At 33.9% G+C, this 19,620-nt stretch overlaps 1 protein-coding gene across 1 annotated transcript in view; it reads left to right on the top strand.

Annotated features, from left to right (window-relative positions):
* Positions 1-19,620, top strand: part of LOC120628327 (tetratricopeptide repeat protein 28) — a 74,109-nt gene that overhangs the window by 8,551 nt on the left and 45,938 nt on the right. The gene's annotated exons all lie outside the window — the stretch shown is intronic.

Here is a 19,620-nt window from a genome sequence, read left to right as displayed (position 1 = left end):
AATTTCAAATTCAAATATGGCTTAGGTGCAGATGTGAGAAATAACGTAGGTGTGGTAACAAATGTTGGTCCATTCCTTTGTATAACTAAGTATATATATTTTTACACAACTTTTAGAACACTAAGTTTTATATGAATTATATTTTTTTTCACATTTCAAGCACATTTAGATTACTTTAAAAGGGTCTTTATTATTTATTTAAAATCTGCTAATAAAACCTTCTTAGTTCGAGCATCCAAATAAAAAACTGAGTTATGTAACTCAGTTTTTTATTTTTATTATAGACGACAAAAAATGCTACGAATATGTCTTAAGTATCTTCCAAAAGCAGTTCCTATTTCTAATACCAGCATGACAAATTTTCCAGAAGGCATACCTGAAGGTTTTACCTATAAACCTAAGTATAATTACGGTTCCACATCGATAAAAAAGAATTGTGGCGTCATATCATTTTTCGCGAATGATGATATTTATTAAAATATTTGATTTGGCAGCAATATTACATTCGACAAAAAACTGGGAGTTCATTCGTAATAATATCTGAAACTGAATTATTACAATTAAATATGATATTAAAATATACATCGTGAACCTATATTTAAAACGGCTGGAAGCAATTACCTGCGGGAAACGATAATTACGGGACAAATAACCGCTCTATTGAGAATGTACCTACGTAAGTAGGTACGATCTTGATTCTAGAGTTACGAGCAAAAGCATTTCATATGTAACTTACATCTACTGTACCAGGTTTATGTATGACCTTCTCTGTTTTTCAACAGCCTTTGAAATAGAATTTGTTAGGTTAGGTGTTTTAATGATGAGTGATTTTATAAAATTAATTTAATATGAAGAAAACCAAAATCAAAGCCAAAGTCAAAAATATCTTTATTCAAGTAGGTTACATTTTCCGAATTCTAGTTTATGTGAAATAATAAAAATAATGTAGCTTTAGCTGTAAGTTTAATAGTAAACGAAATACGACAGTTTATTGTATCTAATTATTACAGTCAGTGCCATCTATGCCCATAGATGTGATGATAGACTAGAGATTACTGAGCTAGGTGACTTATAGAAGACGATTCACTACTTTTGGCTCAACTCCAAAGTCTTGATCATCGTCGTAGGGTAACCAGTCTGTCTGTGTTTCCTAATTCTTACAACCTGGGTATCTTTAAAACAAGAGTGAATAGGCATCGTCGAGGCAAGCGAGTCACATCCGAGGCGATCTACACTTTCCATCAGGTGAGATTGTGGTAAAATAAGGAAAATGGTGTCTCACTCGTCTCATTGGAAAGGGGAAGCACCAAAAATATCATTGATACTCGATTTAGAGAAATTAGTATATATTTAATATTTCAAATAGCGTATATTTTCACGAAAATTTTATTTAAAGAAAAAATTATATCCTTAACGTGATACGTGTGGATTACTATGGCAAGACCAAAACCTTTCGGCGTGGCCCCATTTCAGCGTAAATAGAAACACAACTGATATTATGGTTGTCACTACGTAAATCATATTAATTTCAAGAAAAAATTGTGAAACAAAAGTTTTTAATATTACTAATACAGTATCGCTTTAAGACTTATTATTTATCGCAGCGCTCAAAGGGATAATTAAACATATTATGATGCGAATTTTTGTATAACGAACCTACGTTATGCAAAAATTCACCTGGGCATATTCTTAGATATATTTTACGACTACACACAAAAAGGGGAGAGCAACAGAAGTTTGGTTATTATATAATTATATTTTTAATTTTGTTACTCATAAAGTTACTGGCAGCGCATTAATATTAAGTATGCTAGTTTATGCGCTACTGTCTATTTTGCTGTGGAAACTGGCCAAGCTTGAGTAGCAATTGTTGTATGGCGTACAATAAGTCGTATTTTAACAGTTGACGAGGTGCACGAGGCAAGAACATTTAAATTTACCGGCTCTACATACCTATAACGCTTATTTAAAAAAATGTAATATTATTATGGGCATCATCGTGACATTTAGGCAGCAGTGGTAACATACAATTGCTAATGTATATGTCGTCATCACATGCCCAATTAATATCCCACTTTTGGGCACAACTCATTCGCTTATTGGACAGACCAAAATGGAGCTATGTATAACAGCATTTTTGTTAAGGAGTTGGAAACACAGTCCTGAGATAATATAGTTGCTGACGAAAATATTCTGCAAAACAACACCTGAGAACACGATCACTTATGAAAACTGAGCAAGAGGTTTTAAATCTTAGTAAATACATTTTAAAGGAAACTTATCACAATATAGTGTATAATGTTAAGCTAATAGTCCTTTTTCTGCAGAATTAAGGAATATAAAACAATATTATCATCGTATTACTCCATTTTTTATTACTATTTAACCCAGGTATTTTGAAGAGGTTCCAAATTTCAATTCCGTTTGCGTCCGACGGCTCCTTGAGACTCGTTTATTAACACCAAACTAGCTGGACGGACGCGTCAACCTAGTTGGAGGTTTTAAACGCTGCAGTTACCGAACGTCATCTCAGCTCCGTTGGACCCGGCGTCCATAGGTACGAGCTATGTATCCCGCCCAATGCCACTTATGCTTCGTGATTCTTTTATTTTTTTATTTATTATTGTTTTCTACATCGCCCGCATAGTGACACTGAGTTTTTTTTATGTCTAAACAACTTTTTTTTACTAAAAATCAAGAGTCTGATTTTCATTTTTAACAGTAAGTTGATGAAGCCATAAATAGCTGCAATAGATAATTGTTAATGCAAAACAAAGTTACGTTACGATAGTAATTAGCATCAAGTGTATTTGGAAGATAAATTGCAAATTGTGTAATTTTTTAAAATATTAGAGTAGTAGGTACCCTACATGAGTTGAATGGTACAAATTAGAGCATTTACTTATAACGGACTCGCGTGCTAAGATAAGGTAAGCGTATGTCGCATGGAATTCCATAATTATTATGGTTCAAAGATACTGTTTCAACTTATACAAGTATAAAGTGGCTTTCACATTGAAAATACATTAAAATAATTTTATATAAATACCGATATTAAAAAAGTATCTGATATATATCACTTAACACAATATAACGGAACATCTGCATATATGAACATAATGTCTTCATTATATTTCCTATTGCTGAAACGAAGTTCCTTAACGAAGCTTGCAATAACTTAACTTCTAGAAATCAGTACGTAAGAAAAAAGCGTTATGCTTCCTCTATATTATGACGTTTACGCTTCCGTCCGGCGTGGTTCAGATATTATTGTCAAGAGCGTGCCGCCTTACTTGCATAGTACAAGATGCTAGTTAAATAATGTGGCTTTTTATGATAGTCAGAGTACAGTAGGTACAGAGTAGCGTTCCTGACTGAGGTTGCGCAATTCATATGTCAACTCCTAATTTTACATTTTCATAGAAAACCCAAATACATATTTTTTTCTACACCCGGGTATCAAACTAAAAAAAAACAAAATTCATAAGTTTAGAAAGCCTCAATATAATTAATTTAAAAACGCCAAGTTTCTCTGTTCGTAATTACTCTACCACCGGTACGGAAAGCAGATTCAATCGAGATGAAGCCGACAAAAATTTTTTTCCGACGTCAATATGTTAACAATTATCATTGTTTACTGCGAGAGATGAAAGCGGCGTGGTGGGCTATTAAGCAACCTTATCTCCAGGATCCAGGATATCGTGATTCGGGGTTAACATGCTAAACACTAAATCAACTAGGCGGTTAAAATGGATACGGAACCTTTCAATCAAGAACACAGATCGCGTTTCGTTGATTTTTTTTAATTAGCATACTCTGCCGTGGATGTTCATTATAATTAATTAGTTATACCAAAACGATAGCAGCCAGCGGTTTTAAGAGATAAAAAGCCTTTAAAGTCATACATTTGAATTCAATTAATTTTATAACCACTCCGAATTCGATAACGTAATTTATAACGTCATGTACCAACTATGTTCACAGCCTTAAATATTTTTTCTCTAAAGTTTTCGATAATTAGGTAAAATCAAAGAACCGATTATGTTGTAGGTACACAAAACACGAGCTAATTAAATTAATAACTAGGATATGATCAGCTGCTCATTTCCTTGGCAATTCATTCGCTGTGAGGCTTTTCTCTCATATTAAAATACCCGACACTCAAGCTTTAACGTGCTCTTCAAATTACGGGCCTGAAACATGTGTATTAGAAGTCCAGTTGACTCTAGCTGACAGGAATCCCGGGAATCAAATCCGAAACCAAATGACTTGTAGTCGAAATGCTAACTAACTACTAACTACTACACTAACAAATAAATTATTATAAAGTAGGATTTTATTTCTTTAAATTTGTTAATGCTTTGTTAAATGTAAATGTAAGGATATCATCAAAAACGGTTATAAATCTCTACTATTAATACTTGAAATGCTATAGAATTTGGTCGGTTTATTCTCCTTAGGTACACGCAGCAAGAAAAAAATACAGTTTCTGTTTATTGGTTTGTTACCTTTGTTCGGCTCAAGTGTTGAAAAGATCTTGGTAAAAGGTACACAGTTAGCTTGGCATTTTGGAGAAGGACATAAGATAGTATTAAGGTATTCCAGAAAAGCGCCTGATAAAAGTTAGCCTCGGGATATAAATATAGCATATATTGTGAATTGACCGCTTAAATGATTAAATTAATTATTTTATAATGTTATAATATAATATTAATAGTTTGCATCCCAGAGACGACGATAAATAGATTACGACATCGCCATCTAGTCCTAAATTAAACGTAGCTTGTGTTATGGGTACTAAGATAATTTATGAATAATTTATGAATACTATAGCCAAATACTTATAATGTACATAAACACCCGTTTATGTACATTATAAGTATTTGGCTATAGTAGTTAATGAGAAAAAAATCACATTCATTTCGGATACATTTTGCAGTTTTTGGAATCGAACCCACGGTATTGGACTCGGAAAGCAGAGTTCCTGCCTACTGCGCCAATAGGCTGTCAAAATAAAGGGAAAAATAAAGGTTTCCTGCGAGAAATTTAAAAAAATGAGATGAAAGCGGTCGATGCAGCGTGCAAAATAAATACATTTAACAAAATTAATAACATTGTAAACATCTATTACATAACAATATATGTGTGAAATAATAATACATACTTAAGATAATGGTCATTATTAGTGAATTAGGGAAACTTTACACAAGAACAGTAAACGTTGGTGATGCAGTGGATAGATCTGTGTAGAAGGTAATATATAAATACAACTTAAAAGTTTAGTCTCGGTCGTGGTTATAATATTTTTGCGGTGAGTGCGGCCGTCTGGGTGGGATGGTCCGACAAACGGATTCAGTTTCCGGCTGGTTTCTACAATAACCCGCTCAGGTAAAAATATGATAAATGCTCAGCCCAGCCACTTAAGTAAAACGTAACGATCACGTAATGATAGAGTAAATCGATGGAATCTTATCACTTAACCAGTGAGCACCTAACATGTAAGGTGTACGAGCAGTGAATACATACCAACTTAATATATATAACACTAGATATGCCCTGCGGCTTCGTCCGCGTAAATTTCGGGACGCGGCGTACTGCTACATAGTTTACACCTAAAATAATCATACATAAGATTTTTGACAAACATTTTTTATTTCGTAAAAATATATATATATTTTTACGAAAGATAAAAGTATCCTATGTTACTTGTGATACCTCCAAGAATACGTTTACAAAGTTTCATGATAATCGGTTAAGTAGTTTTTGCGCGAAAGCGTAACAAACAAACTTACATTTACATTTATAATATTAGGAGGAAGAATATACAAATAACTCAAGTGTCTGGTATCAAAGTTGCATCGAAATTATAACACTTATTATAGCAATCATAAGAGAACAAGGCTAACTAGAATCGGTGTAAAATTAAAAGATTATATTAAATATAATATCTTCTTTTGATTATATTAAATATAATATCTTCTTTTCAATAACTGGTAAGTGTTTGACTGAGTTTTTCATGGGGGTAAGTGATATGGCAGTCTTTAGTGCGCTAACCTACAGGAACGGTTTTACATTCCAACCGTTAGGTTATCAGTTATTTTTAAGAGGAAATAAGCTCCCTGGATATTAAATATTTCCGCACATTTTAACAATAAAGTCGGAATTTCGCAATACTTATAAGTTATAAGGTATCTTACCTGAAGGTATGTTGTTTAGGACGAAATTTAAACCAATAATAACACTAGATAAATAAACAGTTATGGCTGCGATCAGCAGGATATTATGTTTCACAGCTCTTATCTGGGCCTATATTCTATGACTCGAAATTACTGCTTTTGTTACTCATAACATTATAAATTTAGAAATAAATTTTTCAAAATTGATTGCGCTATTCTACACAATATATCTCGACATACCCAGTTTGAACCCCGTCAAAAAAAAATTTTTCAAATCTGAATTGTACTGTAAGAGATTCCTCGTCCACCCAAAAAAAAAAAACTGGTCGCTCTGTAATTATTCTAAAAAGCTTTTATACTTTTATAAACTGGGAAGGTATTTTTGAATTGTAGGTAAGCAATAAATAGAATTGAAATTATTCGTGCCTTAGTAACCTATTAAGGTTGCTATTAAATATTATCACGGATAAATAATCTATCTAGATAGTTATAATCAACTTTATGCCTCAACCGTTTACGACCGCCGCGTTCGAAAACCGAGCGGAATAATATAATTTTCGATGTTAAAAATTTTTGTTTGTTTTTTTCATACAACGCGTAATCGCTTGACCGTTAAATTGTGAGCCCTCACGGTCCATACAGTTCGAGGCGTCTTAAGAATTTTAAAGGTGTGTTTTGAGCGCGTCGACAAGTATAGCATTAAGGTATTGCGATTTAAGAAAGTAAAATATAGGATAAACTGTAGATTTAGGTTATATAATATAATTTAAAAAATAAATGTCTATGTCCTATTCGTTTTATTGAAGGATATATACATTATTATTCTGACGATAAAACTAATGACGGATAGGACGAGAGTAGATACTTCAATCTAAAAGTGAGCACATCAGTTATCATATCTAAAATACTGTACTGATAGAGTAAAATTAAACTTAAAGACCTTGTTTCAAGCTTAAATTCGTCCAAACTTTTACAGCCAGAAGAGACAAAAGCTCCTTAAGACAGCGAGAAATGGTTATAGATGAAGGAAAAAGCGGCAGAGAACGCCCCCTAACCACCTGGACAAAACCGTGTCCAATGACATGAAAACTCTTAGCCTAGCGCCAGAAATGACACAAAATCGGACACAAAGTAACGGACAAGTATCACGAGAGCCGACTCTAAATAGGGAAAGCGTCAGGAGAATGATGATGTCTTTTCTAGCTTTTAGGTAGATAGCCTGTCAAATTAAAATCAGTAGTGCAGAATTTGTGACTCTAAAAGTAGGTAGTAAAAATAATTTGTTTTCCTTTGAAACTTTTGTATTTGGATACTCATAAACGACTCTACACTTGCACGTATACCTTCTAATGACATACAGCCTTGTATCAGGGAGGTGTACGATGAAAACAATTGTAACGGTGCCCTACAAATATATACTTTTTACGGATGCCGAAACAATTATTTGTCATAGTAAATTTATAAATACTTAAAAAATGGCTTTCATAAAATATTTTTATTTGAGTATGTTATTTTAAGCGAAAGTTATGTGGAAGTGGTGACAGCCTGGTAAGAACTTCGGCTGCACTTTTGGGGGACCGAATTTAAATCCGTGCCCGCGTTTTAAGCAATTAAAATATCACTGGCTTCAACGGTGAAGGAAAACATCCTGAGAAAACCTGCATACCTTGATTTATTTATTTTTATTGTGGGAGAAAACCCATGCCTTGTACTGGGCCTGTAAGGGGTTGGCTTTGGGGTTCCAGCTGAAAATCAGTACTGCATTCTTATGTAGCAATGTAGCACAATGCTGAGCTTAAACCGTTTACTAAGCGTTATCCAAGCGTTTCTGCTAGTTCTGCATTGAGTTTTGTTCAAATTAGGTGCATAGGGTTAAAATATTGCAGTTCGTGGCTTATTTTAGTTATAAAGATATTCTCTTTCTTTCCTTTTTTATATGATAAGAAAATGATGATATTATTTTAAGCTCGTAACTAACCCAATTGAGAATCTCTTTCGACCGTCAATCAGTCTTATCATCGCAATGTTAAAACGTACCTTAAGCGGATATATAATACTGGCTAAGTATAAAATACATGTCTGCCACGCCTACACTGGCTGGTTCGCAAAGACTTTAAAAAGAAAAGAACACTTAATCCGCGATAATGTTCGACGTAATAATAGCCTGAATATAATTAAATGGAAGAAACAAATTTCATTCGTTTGCAGTAATTAACTTTTGAAATTAGCGCTAAAACATCGTATACAAATTGGTATCAGACAGTGTTTAGTTCTGTATTCTAAGGACAAAGGTTTACCTTGATTAGTATTTTTTATTAGTTTTAGCAGTAAGTAGGTACCATTATTATGAAGAGCTCTACTATAATCTACTCTACAAAAGAAAGATACATACCTATGTAACAATTAAGTATATCTGTATAGGTAATCTCTCTATACCTACCAATTAAGCCTGTATCACTCTAACGAAGGAGGTGAGTATAGGTTTTTTTTTTAATAAGTAAAGAAATTTGAATGAATTAATTAAAGATTCTTGCACGGGGAAGGTTGTACTATTAGTTCAGTTTTGTCTAAATTTAGTGTAGAACTGATGAATATTATTTATTGGTGATAGAAACAGAATTCTACAGGAAACAACAGCACGTGCCTACTTTGAAGTAAACAATCAGGGCAGTTTACCTACATATACCTATCTACCTAAACTAACAAAGGAAGCACTATAAAAAAACGATATCAAAAATACCCTGTAAGTAGGAAGTAAGATTAAAATGTTGACAAGCAACGAAACAGAAAGGAAATATTAAGTTAATAAGAAACCATCACAATATAAATCAGAATACAGTAGCGTGAGGGCAGAACTCCTTCGGGCTATCAATTTGACAGCAAAAACAACATGGCGGATGATTGCGCGCGAAAACGAACGTCACGAGCGCATTCCACTTGTACGTGTGCCGGAACTAAAACTATGATATCTATGAAAGTAATTTTCTCCGAGGCGGCCGGCCGCGGCATTGCGTAGTAACAAGAGCCCCAATCTGTACTGTTTTCTGTATTAACGATATGGTAATATTGTGATACCTAAAATAGAAAACAATAGGGATTATCGCAAGGTTGGTCTTGCTTGTTATTATTCGCCATTGAATGGTTTATGGTGTAATTTTCTATTCATGTTCACCCAAAATAGCGAACCTATAAAGCGAGATCTATGTTATATATTCAAATTTAAAACGCAGGTATGTATGTAATAGGCACGCGCTTATCGAAAAATTTCTTAATAAAACGAATTGATTAAAAAAATGTAGTATTTTATCTATACCACTTGCTCCGTGTTCATAGTAACACCATAAAAAAATTATTAACCGTATTTAAATGGCCCACAGCTTGGCACATACTTAGTCTCTTATCCACAAAGGGATTTATTTATAGCATAAAACCACCCTGCTGCAATGCGCTTTGATGCTGCTGCTTCGATCTGCCCGGACTTTTCGGAGGTTTTTCTTAATCCCTGGAATTACATTAGTCTAAAGGCAAACTGAAATTCCACGCGAACGAAGTTGCCGGTGTAAACTAGCATACAGTAATTGAGAAAAATTCTTATAGAAACATGCTGTCATTACCTAGCTTCACTTTAACATCCTTTACAAATCGCTTCAAGCGGAACTTATTGCAGCAAGATTCCCATAAAACTAAACACGTGTATACAACCTTTCGACTAAACCATCAAAAATTATAGAATTCCGCGTTCAATTATTGTGTGATTTGTCTCGGAGCCTACGCACGTTAATTGTTTTATACTAGCCAGGTAAAAATCGTCATTATCTCCACGCATACCAACAATAAGAAAATAGAGGAGAAAAAATAGACAAAGGGTGACCGACGACTCAAGTTTTTTTCTTTATTTTAGGGCCTTTAGTCCATACCTGTGTTCGGTTCCCAAAAAGGTTTTATATTTCCATTTGCTTTTTTATGATAGGAATAACCCGTTTCTTTCTACACATACTAAGGAAGCATGCACATGCAGTCCACGTAAATGCATTCTTAGAAAGGTAAGTATACCTATTATACCTTTTTTATAAATCCATATGAAAATTTATGCCATATTCATATATTATTTTATATATCCAGGGAAGGCTCGTGAAACTGAATTTACGTTTAATAATTAGGAACGTGCATGGTGTTAAGAATTATTGGTGAAATTAATATTTTGTGAGAATAATTTGAATAAGAAATTAAAATTGATTAATAGTCGAAAAGTCAAGACGAAGATACACCGAATAACTAATTCGAAATTGCACACGAGGTCTCGCTAGAGAGATACTTTTTATAAAAAATTTGCCTAACCTATTGAAATAAATTATTGCACTATTTTGTCTCCTTATTAAAAAGACAAAATTGTTTTTTCTCTCAGAATGCTTATTTATCGGAAAAATAGTTCTCGGGATTTACTGAACTTGATTTTGGACGTAAAAAATCCACCGATGTTCTGTTCGTTAAGGGCAGAATAAATGTGCGCGAGCTTTTAAACAACAATTATAGATTTAAGATAAACCTCCTGAACTGAATCCAATTAACAAAATACGATAGGTAAGAATACCAAATTTATTATTTAACAAGCAGTGTTGGGCGGGCTTGAGAAATATTTCACGATGGAAGGACTTGTGAAGCAAATATAATTACCCAATACGTCGATCGTCGTATCTGGAGTCCTTAAACGAAATTTTAATGCATTTTACGAAAACGTTATTATTACTCTCAACTTTAAAATTCAAAGAAGACCCAAACTAAGGTGCCTTCTAAATCTCAAAGGAGCTTCGAAGTAGTCCCTTATTTCTGTCCATACAATTATTTATTTTGCTTTACTTAAAATGCTGTAGTAGCTATAAGTAAACAGGTTTAAATCAGGTTGGTGAAAATAAATATGTAGACTACAATATATCCGCCACTTCAGCCATCCAGTATACAAGTATTTTAAACAGATTTTTGTGAATAAACCAACTTGCAAATATGGTTAAGTTCCATTTGTAATTAGTAATTAATATATTCACAAAAAAATTCTTATCAATATTTTTTATCCTCTATTCGTTTCAATTACTCTATACTTTTTTAATACTCAACGGTTATCTACCAATCTCGTATATTGTCATAGCTAATATAAGTGCTATTCATGCCCCACTATAATATAAAACCCGTCACTATGAAAGTGATTTTTTACACCTCAACAAAACAATTCGGCCCATAGGTAAAAGGGCGTTCCAGCGTCGACTGACGCCTCGAAAAACAAAGAGATAATTTATGTCGTAACTTATTCAACTAAATACATTGCGTGCGTATCCAACTTGAATCACGCCTGAATACCATGATGCAACGGTGTATTACGTACAATGCGATAAGATACGCGATCGGGAGGTTATTGGTAGACGCGGGGAATGCGGTCCGTGAGAAAAAAATATTCTCGCTTCCGATGCGCTCAGCTAGATAGCGCAGGTGGTAAACGCGCCTCACGCCGCGGCCGGACCGCCTCATTCGAAATAGAGTTTAGGGATCCGTGTGGAAATCTTAAAATAAAGGATTAAAAGATAGCTACCGTGTAATTAACAGGTACCCCTTGACTGAAATCTCATCTAAGTCAAATAGGTTAGCCACCTCTTAGAGGTATGACGGTCATATTAAACTCATACCCCTATGGTTTCTAAACGGCGTCGTATCGGTAAACTTAATCACTTCGCGGTCTTGTCGGTAGGACCGCGCCTCGGCTTCATCGGTAACTTGTATGGTGGAAGGCTAGTTACCGATGAAGTTACGGCCGTAGCCTTTCACGAGACAGACCTTAAGCAAAAAAAACAAAAGGCATATATATCTTTTATCTTCTTCTTTTGCCAGAATCTATCTACTTTTTTTTATAAAGCACAAAAATGCCACTACTTGAAAGATACCGTGCTTTCAGAAATTAGGGATATTATCCAAGTAGTAGAAGATTTGGTTACTTTTAGTTTAAGCAGTATTTAGGCGAGGAAAAAAACACGCATTTTTTAAAGTAATAATTATTTAAAGTAGTTATTATTTAAATCGAGTCAATTTATCAGCATTTATAAAGTTTTCATACTTTTGCACTCTTATTTATTCATTATTATGAAAAGGGGGTTATAATAATGACTATATTTGTTCATTATTTAGAAGCACATAAACTGTTGTCACCAAACCAATACGGCTTTAGAAAAGGAAAATGTACTGAAGACGCAGTTCTATATTTAACTGAATCGATTACTAGATCCCTAGATCAAAAATTAAAATGCGTCGGCATTTTCCTTGATTTATCTAAGGCCTTCGACACTGTTTCTGTACCCATACTACTGACTAAGCTTTATAAAATAGGAGTAAGAGGTATAGCACTGAATATTTTCAGCGATTACTTAAAGAATCGTACCCAGCAAGTTAAGGTAACTGAACATCGAAGCGATGATATGCCTCTTACATATGGTGTCCCGCAGGGCAGCATTTTAGGCCCCACGCTATTCCTTATATATATAAATAATCTTTGCTGCCTTCCAATTCCTCATTGCAAAATAATAGCTTACGCAGATGACACCGTTCTGCTTGTTACAGGAGATACGTGGGAGAATACTTTTAAAAATGCCGAGAATGCACTTAAAATGGTTTCCGATTGGTTAACTGCAAACTTACTTAGCCTAAATGTTATTAAATCTAAATTCCTTACCTTTTCCTCGTCCACAACCACTCAACCTCCTATTGATAAATGCATAGTGAGGGCGCATATCTGTAATTCTTTAGAAAATACATATTGCGCCTGTCCTACAGTAGAATATGTTTCAAATATAAAATATCTTGGACTGCAAATTGGTAACACTTTGTCCTGGAAACTGCACATATCTAACTTAACATCTAAAATAAGGAAACTAATATACATATTCAGAAATCTTAGATCATCAGCAAATAAATCAATTATTTTTATGGTATACCATGCAATAGTTCAGTCTTTACTTTCATACTGCATTTCTGTCTGGGGTGGCAGTCATAAATCAACGCTACTACAGTTGGAGAGAGCACAAAGGGCTATCCTAAAAGTGATGACTAATAGACCTTTTCGGTATTCCACTACAGAATTATACAGAAATTGTAAAGTTCTATCAGTTCGCCAACTTTTTATTCTTCAAACTATTATTCGTAAACATAATTCTACTACTTACGTAAAAAGCCAACATAAAAGAAGAGGGGACATAATCTTTCAAACAGAAAGGCACAAAAGTAAACTAGCTGGGAGGCAGTACTACATCATTAGCTCCAGAATTTACAATAAAATCAATAGAGATATAAATATATACCCCCTAAATAAAATTAACTGTAAAAAATGTGTAAAAGAGTGGCTACTGACAAAATCATATGCTGAAACTGAAATTCTTCTGGAAGTCTTAGGATCGAATTAATATGTAAAACTCTAACTCACATATACACACACACACACAACCACACACACGCACATACAAACACACACAAATATAAATACATACATACAAACACACACATACACCTGCAAAACAAATTTATATATGTATATATAACTTAAAATAATAACTATCTTGTATAAGCAAACATATACGCGACCACAATTACCTATGCGACGCAAACTCACATACGCACAATCATACACTCAATCATCGAAACAACAATTTAAGGAGAGCACTGTCGCCTGTAATACAGGTTTTTACCTAAATCAGGGACAGTAGATTTTAAATGGCACCATTACATACATTTATTACATACACACTAATATAATTTGTGAGGCACGCATTTGTTTGTATTAATATTATAATAACTACTTTACATTTTAAAAACTGTATGTACCCTACATTCTTGTGAATAAATAAATAAATTTATTTATTTTATTTATTTATTTGGAACTAATATTGCGATCGTTCTGAACGCGCTTTACTCCGAGAAAAAGACCACATAAAACTAATCTGGGTATTCTTCTTATCATCACCATATCACAATGTAATTTGAAACTAAGTTAGAGCAATTTATATTTGTTTTGAATTAGTATTGCAGAAGATTCATAGTTATTTGGATTTAATCTTTCAAATACATGTAAATCAAATCAAATTTAAATTTTGTTTATTCAAAAAGAGACTTCTGATACATAACAATTTCGTAGTGAATTACAAAGTGATGATTTGTAAACTTAAAGCTAAAGCAATGAGGGTTGCAAGCACGCACTGGTCTAAGAAGAGGGACAAAAAAACTTAGTTACTTCCCAATCACCAACTCACATTGTCAGTTTAAAAAATAATTAAAAGTAACCTACAATAATTCATCCCCAAGCTTTCATCCACGGACCCAATACTTTATAATATAAAAGAATATTTCTGTAATATAAAAATAGTAATTGCCTACGGTAATAATATTATCTGCCTGCGGTTGGCGAATACAAATTAGGATTGATGATTAGTAAATAATCAAAAAATTGGATTATGTATTATATAATACAGTCAGTCGAGATAATTTAGAGATGTGTCATTTTGATCGTAGGACTCAGACAATAAGTGTAACATCTCAAAAGAACCCTCAAATTCTACTCTGTAGTCAAACTTAACCGGTTTTTGGGGAGTTTGGTATTCAGTAGCACGTTGACATTGTCTTTTTACTAGCTACTTATTATCGACCACGTCGTGAAACCCTTTATGCTTTTGTTGTGGGGACACTCATCATTTTGATTTGTAAATATTTATGAAGGTTTAATGCCGCTTTCTCGGAAAAGATTATGAGATATGAAACGTATTTTTAAAGGAAATGCTATACGAATACTCTATCGGCGCGGCGTAGGGTTTTAGTTCTCGTATCCTGGATTTAAAATTTAAATAATTCGGTATGTATAAGTAATGCGTAACCGTATATATTTGCTACAACGACCCTTATTTCTCGCTTCATTTTCGAAGAGAAGAAAATTACAGAGCCTTGAGCCTTACACGCTATTTCCATCAGTATAATTATTAAAAAAAAGAAAGAATTAATAAAAACCTCTTGAGTAACAGGAGAAAGGGTGTAGTTTGGTCCCACCTAGCCAATCCAATTCTGGATGGTTGACTACGGTAACTAACTTCATCTCTTAGTGAACAATTGTTATAGCTTTTTAGTGGTTTTGCAGAAACAGATAAACAAGGGTCGCAGAAAGATATACGTTAACTCAATTCTAATTTCACATCGACGTCTTATCTATTCACTGACTTAGGTAGATGTTGCTAATTGCATATATATATATATATATATATGTATATTAAATGATTTGCGTTTTTTCAACTCTAAATTGAGTGTAAGCGCTCCCAATCATGCGAATGTATAAGGTCACCACAAAGGTAAAGTAAAATTAAAAATTAAATTCCACTTATTCTAGTAGTTTGCTTAATTATATTTCTTTCACCGATTGGCAATTAACGATCTCAAATATGAATATTATGCTAATAACAATTTGAAGAGAAATCTATTGCATTTTAACTTCCAGATTTGAATCCGGCACTTCGTTCAAAATTTTCCAAACTGGTACACATCATGTTCTACTTGATTAATACTACTCAGGTCTGAAGAAAAACGTTGGAATTATTGATTATACGCATAATGACCCTTACGTTTTTTTTTTTGTGTTATAGGGTAAATTTTCTATTCTTTTGCTTCACGCTCCACAAAGTCACTCGTGCCAGAAGCATATCAGATTTATCGCGCCTCGCCTTCATCGCGTTACGAATTTTCGCATAACTGACAATCAGGCAAGAATCCCCAAGACTAATCGAATCATCTAAGTGGTGACTAGCAACTCTTCAATTCGAAGTACGAGTATGACATTTTTGTATTCTATAGCACTTTTTATTTCTCACTCATTTTGCTGGCCCTCAGGCCGACGATACCTTCGCTTGTTCGAGCTCAAGGGTTCAAACTCTTCCTGGCAGAGCCCCATTCCGAGGTACGCCAACAAGCTGACAGCACAACAAGCTATTGAAATCATTAGAGTTAATCAGCACACAATCCGAATGACGTCAACGATGTAAAACTTTAATTTTTCTTAACAGTTTCTGATTGATTATGTTTCTTTTTTAATTTATTCAATTACATGTTAGCGCTTGGCCACAATCTTACCAGATGGCAATTTATTGTACTCAGGATAAAACTACAATGTATATATGGAATGAAGTTGGTTCACCGTGCACTTGCGTGGTTCCACACCGAAGCTTTCGACTCACCAGAACTTTCTTCTTCATAAATTCGAAGTTTACCGGACATTGAACATTATAAAAGACATGATATTCATATAGTGTACTATAGTGGTAGGTACTCTGCGCATATTGAAATAAAGGTCATTCAATATTCTCAGAGTACTACAACAATTGAACCGATGCCCTTAATTAAGCAAGAGCGCGATAAATGACGACAATGAACGCTAATATTTTGACGATTTCTTTTGCACTGCAGTGCCAGAGAGGATGGCTCGTCTGTGGATTTTTATGGTCACAATAATTTTGGGTAATTTTCAAAAGCAATCATTTCTGCCAACATGACAATTCTGAATGAGATGACAGCTGTGCCAATGCCCAGCAGTGGGGTAATAATATTTTGAGGATGATGATGATGATGATGACGCATTACACATAAAATGTTATTCTAGACCCGCGGGTGTGATTACAAAAAAGAGCTAGCCTATGTATTGAAAATACCTGACCTCGTATTCCCATTCCGCGGCAGTTTCAAGTTCTCTGCTACTAAGTGTTGGAATGACTTGCCACCACCCATACGTGATATACAAACTGTTCGGCTATTTAAAGAAAAACTCAAAGCACATTTGCTACAGCAACAAAAAATTTATAGTTCTTAAATCGACATTAATGAGGCTTTTCTTTGAATCAGTTTTTTTTCCGTTTTTTTCCGTATGTGTTTGTGTGTGAAAAACACTATAGTAGCAGGGCTGTAATTGGTTTCTGGCGTATGTACAGACGAAGTATCTAGCGTTTCCATGGACACTGCCTGTGGTAGGCTTCTTGGTTTAGATCTGTAAATTTTATATTCCGCACCATGTTTTATTTTTAATTTTATTTTTATTTTGTATAGACTGTGGCATGGATGATGTAGTCGCAAACACGTCTGTGAGCACACAGGGTCCCCCTGAAAACCAGCGCTGCAGCTCGCTGCGGCTTCGTGCTGAGGCTGAACCCTATTTGTCCACATGCTTTTATTAGGATATATTTTTGTATTATAATTGTAAGCGATTTTGTGGGCAAATAAATAAATTTCATTTCATTTCATTTCATTTCATTCATATATAAATAAAAAAATATACTACGACAAGACACACATTGCCATCTAGCCGCAAAGTAAGCGTAGCTTATGGTATGGATACCTACTGCGATGACTGATGAATATTTTTATGAATAAATACCCATAATATACAGATAGACACCCAGCCACTGAAAAACATTCCTATTCATCACACAAATATTTTCCACTTGTGGAAATTGGACCCACTGCCTTGGACTCAGAAAGCAGGGTCGCTGCCCACTGCGCCAATAGGTCGGAAATACACATGTATTTAAAGACTTCCTGTTAACCTTAGCTCTACGCTTTAAATTCATCTTTAATAGCCTATACAGCATATGCAGACAAGTTGGTGATTGCAGTAGATGGAGGACAGAGGACGCTTTCGCCCGTTATCCGTCATATTTTCTTAGTCGCCTCATACGACACCCATGGGAAGAACTGTGGTGGTGACAATTGTTTTCTGACCAGCGTTCACCACACGGCAGTCAATCGCTGTAAATACATGGTATAAATAAATTTTAATTAAAAAAAGACTTCAATTAAGTCAAGTAAATATCTATATACCTACCCAATAGTCGTTGAACTGTTTCTAACGCCGACGAATATCGAATTAATGTTTGTGGTAACATGAATTAGCTGCCTCTAGATCTAGAACGCGGAAGACAACGCAACGGTTACAAGCTTTTGTTACCAACTCGCACACACTCGAAATACTATATATAATAAATATAACGTTATTTTCACGTCACTCGCATGGCCCGCAAACTGGCCCAAAAAACAATAAATCAAGCGGGCTATTAAAGTCCAAACCAATTAACGGAGATATATTCATAAAACCCATCGATTTTAACATATTAATTTATTGGTAACGTTTAAGACCATTTTAAGAATGGAGGTTAAACTTTCAAGAGTGATTTTATTTATGTTAACAACTTTAGCATGCTTTTACTAACGATTTATCTTGTCACAACATTAATATTATTTTCGATTTCAATATTTGCGTCATATTTTTTTTTTTACTACTTATTATATATATTTTTTATATAATCATTTTTTTATTTACTTCAGTTGTAGCTTTCATGTTTCAGTTGAGCCTCAAAAAAATCATTTAGAAACTCAAAAAGGGGGTTTACCTTATAAATATTCACAAATCTAGGGATCGACTGAGAATAACAAGATATTATAGAATCTAGTATTATAATAAACATAACAATGTTTTAAAGAGGAAAGCTTTGTTTGTTTGTTATTTGTAGGTAAACTTTGGACTACTAAAACGATTCATATCAAAAGTTTACTTGTAGACAGCTATTACTTAGTAGATTCCTAAAAGTAAACATATAAAATACATAGTCTTTTTTTAATTTCAGTACCTACGTAATAATAATATTTCAGCCTGAAATAATTATGGGATTAGTAAACAAAGACAGAATAAAATGCGATCGCGTTCTGTTTTATCGGTGTGCACTGCCTAAATAACCTAAATAAAGGTTTCATACAGAAACACCATTATCTACAAACATAATGACTTTTAGATTAAAAAAAAAAGTGCGATTAATTATATACCTTTCTCCTACAACAAGTATTTTATGTAGAAAAAAAATGAAAATTACCAGAGTTTTTCTATTAGTCCTTAAAAAAGAGTCAATTTATCTTGATGAGAATCTTATGTCAATAACCATGCCTTTTACAGCATGTCGTCTAGTCGTACAGTTTAGGATATAATGCAAACATAATATTATATGACGTACGGTCAGTGGCGTGCTTAGAGGGTATGCACAGGATATGTAGATGCACGCCACTGCGTACTGTAGTAGTTTACGTCTATGAATAAGGTATCCGTGAGTCCAATATAACATTACGTTACAATCTTTGGGTAGCGTGGGTGAAACCGCAACGAATACTAGTTTACAATATAAATGTATTTAAACAAGTTTAAATCATTTTAGTCATTATTTCTGTTTAAAGATATGTGTTTTATATATTTTTAGGTAGGTAAAATATAAACTAATAGCGATTAGTTGCCTGGGTTGACCCACTATTTGTGCATAGAATCAGCCAGACTTTTAAGCTTGGACGTACGGTTAATCTCCTAACTGTTCTAGACTAATCACCTACCCGCTAATATGCTATG

The sequence above is a fragment of the Pararge aegeria genome, chromosome 12 (genome assembly GCF_905163445.1).
Source record: "Pararge aegeria chromosome 12, ilParAegt1.1, whole genome shotgun sequence".
Lineage (NCBI taxonomy): Eukaryota > Metazoa > Arthropoda > Insecta > Lepidoptera > Nymphalidae > Pararge > Pararge aegeria.
This window is presented reverse-complemented; position numbering and strand designations above follow the sequence as displayed.